Source organism: Tupaia chinensis, unplaced genomic scaffold, assembly GCF_000334495.1.
Source record: "Tupaia chinensis unplaced genomic scaffold, TupChi_1.0 Scaffold000659_1, whole genome shotgun sequence".
NCBI classification, from domain to species: domain Eukaryota; kingdom Metazoa; phylum Chordata; class Mammalia; order Scandentia; family Tupaiidae; genus Tupaia; species Tupaia belangeri.
In genome coordinates this window covers 51,033-59,780 of record NW_006160181.1, presented here as the reverse complement: position 1 = coordinate 59,780, position 8,748 = coordinate 51,033, and the positions used below count along the sequence as shown (strand labels likewise).

At 44.9% G+C, this 8,748-nt stretch overlaps 2 pseudogenes; one reads left to right on the top strand and one right to left on the bottom strand.

Moving 5' to 3' along the window:
* Nucleotides 1-2,274: 2,274 nt before the first annotated feature.
* Nucleotides 2,275-3,503, bottom strand: LOC102479786 (14-3-3 protein theta pseudogene; annotated as a pseudogene).
* A 1,192-nt stretch (nucleotides 3,504-4,695) lies between these two features.
* On the top strand, nucleotides 4,696-8,748 carry LOC102486671 (zinc finger and BTB domain-containing protein 26-like; annotated as a pseudogene).

Genomic DNA, 8,748 nt, shown 5'->3' with positions numbered 1-8,748 from the left:
TTTTTTTTTTTTCCTTGTTATAGGGAGTGTGTGTTCACCAGAGAGACAGAGAAACAGAGAGAGACCAGGCTGCAATCCTTTCTCCTGTCAGGATTTTGGGCACCCACATGTGCACCTGGCATGAGTTTCAAGCCACCAAGTTCAGGACTCAAATCTCGACCACATGCGAGTCGAACACCTTAACCACTCTACCACCTGCAGTTCCCCTCGCATACAGTGGCTGCTTTAGTGAGCAAAGAGTCGGTTGCATTAGGGTTCAAAGTAGTTAAGGGCAACTGTTTCTATTTGCTAACTACATTTTAACAAAAATGCAGATCAATAAAGTCTGCTGGCCCCACAAAGATGGGGTCATAAATCACCCAGACGACCATGTAACTGTTTTCTGAAGCCCACTTCCTTATCAGAGAGCTTCCTTATCAGCAGCCGGTGCTCTGACTGCTAGATAAACCCCTGGCGAGAGCCCCAAGTCAGCAGCCTCCCTTTGGGACCCCTCTCCATTGGGGTCTTGTCGTCTCAGTAAACTGCTTTGCTATCCTCTCTTGCTGTCTGAGCTCCTAACTCTTTGTGATCCAGGACACAAACTCAGCAACACATAAATTCTGCAACATATTTGGAGGTCCCACCAAGCTTACCTTCTCCCTTACCAGGAGGGTAAGTAACGTGGACTCTATATGCTTTTATTCCCCCCTGTGCTCTTGTCCCTAGAATCAAATCTATCAAATACAAACTGACCATGGTTCGAGTCCTGGACTTAGAAGCCTGCCTTCTAACTTTCTCTCTCTCTCTCTCTCTCTCTCTCTGGCTCTGTGATCAAATTAAAATAAATAAATGAATTAAAAAAATAGTCCACTTCATTCCATATAACACTCAACCAGCTATCATTTACATCTGAGGAAAAAATGGCCCATGAAACGGATCCATGGTAAAACAGTCTAAGGAATGTGGGGCCAGCAGGTGGTGTGGTGGCTAAAGGGGCAGGACTCCCACATGGTCAACCGGTCTGGTTCAAGTCCCGCACTTGGCAGCTTGCTTTCTCACTTACCCTCTCTTTCTCCGTTTCTCATTCTGTTCCTCTCTGGTCAAATTAAAATAAATAAATAAGTACAGCTAAGTAAAAAAATAATTCTTTATATATTAAAAAAAAAGTCAGGGCCAGCAGTTGGTGTAATGGCTATGTCACTGGACTTCAATGTAGTTGACTGTGGTTCAAGTCCTGGACCTGGCTTAAACTCACGCCGGGCGCGTGTGCGTGCGTGCCCAAGATCCTGAGAGGAGAATGGAGGAGGCATTGCCACATGGCCTTCCCCCATGGGAGGTGATTTCTCACTCTATCTCTCTGTCTCTCTCTGTCTTTCTGGTGAGTGCATGCGCCCTGTAGCAAAAACAAACAAACAAACAAAAAAACAAAAAAACAACCCTTAAAACAAAACAAAACAAAGTCTAAGGAATGTAATTCAATTTTGCACATTTCCAGGCATCCCTAAAACAAGTGTATCACAACGCAGACAAAAAGTATCACAGCTACATTTCACATAAAGATGAAAGGGAAGTATTAAGAAACCTCAAAAAGTAGTAAATTCACCTGTCCCTTAAAGTCTGGGTTTGCAATCGTTACACAGCCATAGTGAATGCTTTATAAATGTGATTTTATAAGCTATGAACAGCTGATCCCATACACATTCTTTTATGCTACTCTCTTGTTACCGAGGGCATAACATTTCACAAGGCTTTTTTTAGGACTGCAGTTCAATGATTAGCAGCACATGCTCGTGGCCCAGTTCTCTACAGTCACTAGCGACCAGACACCCGCTCACACGTGCACACACCGGCATGGGAAAGTACTGACGTCCTGGACTTGGACTTGTGTACTTTATTTACCCCTTCTAGTGTAGTATGAAATAACATGCGCTTTTTTGAAAAAAGAATTAATTTATTCAACATTATTCATTATTATTATTGTTTTTTAATTTGACCAGAGAAAGATAGAGAAAGTGAGAGAGCAAGATGCCAGGTCCGGGACTCGAGCTGCAATCGTCCATGTGGGAGTCCAGTGCTCGTAACCACCACGCTGCCTGCTAGCCCCAGCTATTAATACTTTTCTACAGTAGTAACTGCACATTAGGAAGTCTAGGACAAACACAAATCAAGGAATAGAGTTTCCCGAAGCCGCGGCGTGAAGACTAAAAACAGCCAATTCATACACGAGGGGGTTTCCTTCTACAGGAAATCCGAGTGGAATAGGAATGGAAATGTGTCAAAAGGTTTATCGAAGGGAAGGAGGATGACACTCTGTATGCTTCTAGTGTGGGGCCCCTTCTGCTGCGTCACATTCTTCTCCTGCACCGTCTGATGTCCAGAACGTTGTCTCTAAACAACTGCACGACGAGGGTGCTGACTTTCTGTCTTTGTTCAGCATATGGAGCCATTGCAATGGCTTCATCGAATGCCGTTTTAGCCAATGTGCAGGCAAGCTCTGGGTTCTTAAGGTCTCATAGTAAAATACAGAAAAGTTCAGAGCCAGCCCCAGGTGGATTGGGTGTGTGGGTTGCATCTCTTTCATGCTTATGTCAAATGCCTCTTGGTAAGCTCCTTGGGGGTTATCTATCGTTCGTTTTCCATCATTACCATGTGCGACCTCAGCAAGGTACTGGAAGTAATCTCCCTTCATTTTCAGAGAGACGACTTTACTCTCGGGATTAGTTGTATTGGCTATTAAATACGTACGCAATCATTCCAGGACCGTGGTGCAGACAGACTCAGCTCCGACCCCGCTTTCTCCCAATAGTCCTTAAGCAGCTGCACCTTCCTGTTGGCCTCCTGCTTGATGCTCTAGATGACCCTCCAGGCGGCCCCGCAGCCCCCAACCACGTACTTGTAGGCCACCGACAGCAGGTTACGCTCCTCATTGGATAACCCGGTGCCCTGCTTGGTCACAGCCTTCGTGCTGGTGGCCATTGTCGTCTTAACACTCTACCTGCTCGGCCAGCTTGACCTGGATCATCTCCGTCTTCTCTGTGGGCTCGGGGCTGGGCTGAGGGTGAGGCAAGGGAGGTGAGTGCCCACCCGGAGGGGGAGGAATCCTCCTGGAGAGTCTCACGTCTCCCTCTTTCTGGAATCTTTTTTTTTTTTTTAATAATTATTTTATTTAACATTATTTATTTATTTGTCTTTAATTTGACCAGAGAGAGAGAGAGGAAAGGGAAAGCGAGAAAGCAAGCCGCCAGGTTTGGAACTCAAACCTTGGCTGGCCATGTGGAAGTCTAGCACCCTTAATCACCACACCACCTGCCGGCCCCATCTTTCTGGAATCTTAACCATCACGAGGGAAGGTGAATGTTCTTGGGACAACTGATGGCAAGAGACCAGGGCCACTCTGAAGGCCCTGAGAATCTGAAGCCATTCCTGACCACCTGCTGGGTGTTGGCGCAGATTCCTCTCCTTCCTTCCTGCAGGGGACCCGGGGTAACTTCGGTCCCCAGGGCTGAGGACCCTGAGCCAGGCATGTCCATAAATCTGCCATGAGTGTTAAAGAGAGTCAAGCCTCTTCTTCCTATCTCTTTGGACACAAAATCTCTGCATTGGATTTCCAGTTTGCTTCTAATTTACTTTAGAAAGATATACGGAATTTCCCCTTTACTTGGTAAGGAGGATATTAGGCACTCCCCCAGTGAACACATGCAGATGATATAGTTTGGGTTATAAGAAAATGAATATGCTATCCCTAAAATGTACCTTTTTATCCTAAAAAAAAAAAAAATTACCTTTTTATTCTAAAGTAGCAATGTCCTTTATTTTTTAAAGAATTATTTATTTATTTAATTTTATTTGTTATTATTATTATTTTTCAAATTTGACCAGAGAGATAAAGAAAGGGAAATTGAGAAATCAAACCGTGAGGTCCAGGACTTGAACCATGGTTGGCTATGTGGGAGTTCAATGCCTTAACCACCATGCCTCTCTATCTTTGATTTTTTTTTTTTAATTAAAAAAATTGTATTTAGGGGGACCAGCAGATGCCATAATGGCTGTGTCGCTGGGCTTCCATGTAGTAGACCGTGGTTCGAGTCCTGATTTGGTGGCTTAAACTCATGCCAGGCGTGTGTGCGTGTGTGCCAAGGATCCCGAGAAGAGAATGGAGGAGAAGGGATTGTGGTGTGGCCATCCCCCCTGGGGGATGATTTCTCAGTTTCTGTCTCTCTGGGAGATGATTTCTTGCTTTCTGTCTCTCTGTCTCTCTGTCGAGCACACGCACTCTATAGCAAAAACCTCTCTTAAAAAAAAAATAATTGTGGGACCAGCAGGTGGCATGGTGGTTAAGGTGTTGGACACTATCACATGACTGACCACGGTTCTAGTCTTGGACCTGGTGGCTTGCTTTCTCACTTCTCTCCCTCTCTCTGTCTCTCTCTGGTCAAATTAACATAAAATGAATAAATAAATAAAATTAAAAAAAAATTATGTTTAGTTAGAAGCGTTCAGAATGTTGGGTCCAGCAAGTGGCATGGTGTTTGCAGCACTGGACTCCCATATGGCCAACCACAGTTTGGGTCCCAGATGTGCATGTGCCCTGTGGCAAATTAAAAAATAATAATAATGATAAATAAAATTAAATAGCCCCCCTTCCCAGAGCCCCAAGGGGCCAGAGCTCCTGGTGGTGCTGGATCCAGACGGCGGCCTTCCTGAAGGTCTGCCAAAATGTCTGAAAGATCAGATCTCCTTCACTTCAAGCTAAAAAATTATGGAGATTCAGTGTTACAAAAATGAACAAATTAAGAGAAGAGGATAAATTTTGTGATGGTATAGTTCTCATAGGTGATGTTTGAGGTATAGGGGCATAAAATTGTGTTTGCTGCAGGTTTCCCCTTCTTAAGAGACCAGTTTTTACTGAATGGTTCCAGAGAGGTGAAAATCTCCATATTGCAGAGTTCCGAAGTGGGGAGACAATTGTTCTTTCTTTTTTCTTTTCTTTTCTTTTCTTTTCTTTTCTTTTCTTTTTTTTTTTTTTTTTTTTTTTTAGTGTTATAGAGCATGTGCGCTTGCCAGAAAGACAGAGAGAGACAGAGAGACAGAAAGCGAGAAATCCCCCTCTCAGGGGGGATGGCCACGCTGCAATCCCTTCTCCTCCATTCTCCTCTCGGGATCTTGGGCACACACGCACACACACACACACACACACACAAGCGTCCAGCGTGAGTTTAAGCCACAGGGTCTGGGACTCGAACTGCGGTCAACTACATGGGAGTCCAGCGACATAGCCATTACATCAACTGCTGGTCCTGACAATTGCTCTTATCCTGTTAGAGGAGTGTGCTAGAATTCCCTGAGATGGAGCTAGTAAATTACTTGACTGCTGCGAGTTTTCTTCAGATGAGCCACGTCGTAGAACGGTGCACACAGGCCCTGAGGAAGTTTATGAAGCCAAAACAACCCATGGCTAGTGAAGAGGAATGTGAACCACAGAGTGCTTCTCCCCCATCAGAATAGAGGGCGATCCAGAGGCTCTCCAAAGCAGGACTGACCTTGCATTCATCCCTCTGAAGACAGTATGGATATGGAGGACAGCGATATTCAGATTGTTAAGGTAGAATCTACTGGGGATGTATCAGAGGTTAGAAGTAAAAAAGATCAGAACCAGTTTATTTCTTCTGAACCCACTGCCTTACATCCATCAGAGCCCCAGCACTCCCAGATAAATTCAACTGTGGAAAACAGAGTAAGTGAAACAGAGCAAAACCATCTCCACAGTTGTGCCCTCTCTTACACAGGCAATGATAATATCCTCATGGCCTCAAAAGATGTCTTTGGGCCCAGTATTTGAGGTGTAGACAAAGGCCTACAGTGGCTTCAGCAATGACCAGTGTACTAGGGTATTTTGTCACCTGGAGAACTGTACCAACCATTAAAAAATGCACAAGCTCTGGGACCAGTAGTTAGCGTAATGGCTATGTTGCTGGACTCCCATGTAGTCGACCGTGGTTCGAGTTCCGGACCCGGTGGCTTAAACTCACACGGGGCACGTGTGCGTGTGTGCCCAAGATCCCGAGAGGAGAATGGAGGAGAAGGGATTTGTCTCTCTGTCTCTCTCTGTCTTCCTGGTGAGTGCACCCACCCTATAGCAAGAAAAAAAAAAAAACTCTCAAAAAAAAAAAAAAATGCACAAGCTCTTTCTGTGTCTACTCTGCGGCAAGACTTTTACTCAGAAAGGCAACCTTCACCAACACATGCATGTGTGCATGCAGGAATTAAACCTTCCCAGTGTAAAATATGTGGGAAAACCTTTTCTCAGAAGTGTTCCTCAGAGGATCATCTTAACCTTCACAGTGGAGACGAGCCCCATAAACGTAACTCTGACATAGTTTTGCACATAAGCCAGTTATGAGGAAACTCCGTAAACAGCTGCATGGCAAAAACAGCTTTGGTAGTGCAAAGGAGAGACGCGTGCAAGACCTCACAGTGGATTTTGATTCTTTTGCATGTACGACAGTCGCAGACTCCAAAGGGTGTCAGCCCTGGCCTGATGCGACACGGGTCCTGAATGCAGGTAAGCTGGCCCACGCTGTCCTGAACTTAGGAATGAGAGTAACTGTGTGGATTGAGTAGGGCCTTCATGCTCACAGCCAGAACTGGCCGAGAACGTGGCAACGGTCTGAGTCTTTTCAGGAGTGATCTTGCTAGTTTGGCTTGCTTTCTCACTTTTCCTCACTCTGTCCCTTTCTGGTCAAAGTAAAATAAATAAAGTTAAATAAAATAATTTTTTTTTTAAAAAAAATGGAGTGAGTTGTGTACAGGGGGGTTAAGTGCTTTATAAATAAGGAAAAGAAACTGCACAAGAACCAACTTCATCATCATCATCTTCCTCCTCTTCCTCATCTTCAGCTTCCTTGTCTTCCTCCTCCTTTTCCTTGCTCTTTTCAGCCTCGACAGCCCCCTTTGTGCTGAATCAGGTTTTCCTGTAGCTCAGTGTGCAGCTATGTCCTTTTCATATTCTCCTTCAGCTTAGCAGCCTTCTTTAACAAGGCTGTTTATCACCTGCAGCGGTGTTACTCCACAGCTCTCCCAGTTTCTTTGCAGCATCGCCACTGGATAAGCCAAGATGTTCTCCTGTGAGTTTTGGGTGATATTCTGAACAGAATAAGAAAAGGAGGAAGGAGGTCTCTTGGGTGAGTTGGGATCCTTGAACTTCTTTTTTTTGTTTCCCCTTTAGGGGGGATATAGGTTTTCATTTCTCTTTCATATCGGGCCTTGGCCCCCTTTGCCGTATTTTTAAACTTTCCTTTCTCTTTAGCAGACACGGTCTTCCCCCTCTCTGAGCACTTCTTAGAAAACTCAGTTGACTGAAGCATCTGGGTGCTTCTTGTGCTCCTCCCGGCAAGTTTACACAAAGAATTCATAAGATGACATTGTGCCTCTCGGCTTCTTAGGATCTCCTTTGCCCATGTTTAGTTCTCTTTCCTCCGAGGCTCAGAGTCGCCCGGTGCCCGTCTGGCTCTCACTTGCCCCGGCGCTGTCTCTATGGAGCTCAATGTACTGCAGTGGCTGTGAGAGCGGGAGCCAGGCCCAGCTTCCATGTCCTTTGACATAATACCTTGTTTGTTAGAAATCTGCAGACATAAGGTGGTGTGGTGGTTAAGGTGCTGGACTCCCACATGACTGACCGTAGTTTGAGTCCCAGATTTGGTGACTTGCTTTCTCCCTCTCCCTCTCTCTGGTCAAATTGGAGAATAGTAATAAGTAAATAAGATAAATAATTCTTTAAAAAATGTTTTATTTAATTTTATTCATTATTATTATTTTTAATTTGTCATAAGGCATATGCACTCACCAGAGAAAGACACACACACACACACAGAAGGTGAAAGTAAGAAAACATGGGGCTAGCAGGTGACATGGTGGTTAAGGACAGTGGACTCTGACATGGCCAGCCATGATTTGAGTCCCGGACCTGGTGGCTTGCTTTCTTTCTCTCTCTCTCTCTGTCCCTCTTTTGTCAAATTAAAGTAAATAAATAAATAAGTAAAGCTAAATAAAATAATTCTAAAAAAAAAAGAAATTAAGAAAATAAACCACCAGGTCTGGGACTCAAACTGCAATCGGTCATGTGGGAGTCCAGTGCTTCCACCACCCCACTACCTACTGGCCCCAAATAATTCCTTTTTTTTAAGAGTGATTTTTGCTCTAGAGTGTGCACTCACCTGAGAGCCAGAAACAGAAAGCAAGAAATCACCCCCAGAGGATAGGTCATGCCGCAGTTCTCTCTCCTCCATTCTCCTCTCTGGATTTTGGGCATGCATGCACAGGTGCTTGGCGTGTTTTAAACCACTGGGTCTAGGACTTGAACTGTGGTCTACCATGTGGGAGCCCAGTGATGTAACCATTATGCCATCTGCTGGCCCCTCCAACCTTCCCAGTGTAAAATATGTGGGAAAACCTTTTCTCAGAAGTGTTCCTCAGAGGATCATCTTAACCTTCACAGTGGAGACGAGCCCCATAAACGTAACTCTGACATAGTTTTGCACATAAGCCAGTTATGAGGAAACTCCGTAAACAGCTGCATGGCAAAAACAGCTTTGGTAGTGCAAAGGAGAGACGCGTGCAAGACCTCACAGTGGATTTTGATTCTTTTGCATGTACGACAGTCGCAGACTCCAAAGGGTGTCAGCCCTGGCCTGATGCGACACGGGTCCTGAATGCAGGTAAGCTGGCCCACGCTGTCCTGAACTTAGGAATGAGAGTAACTGTGTGGATTGA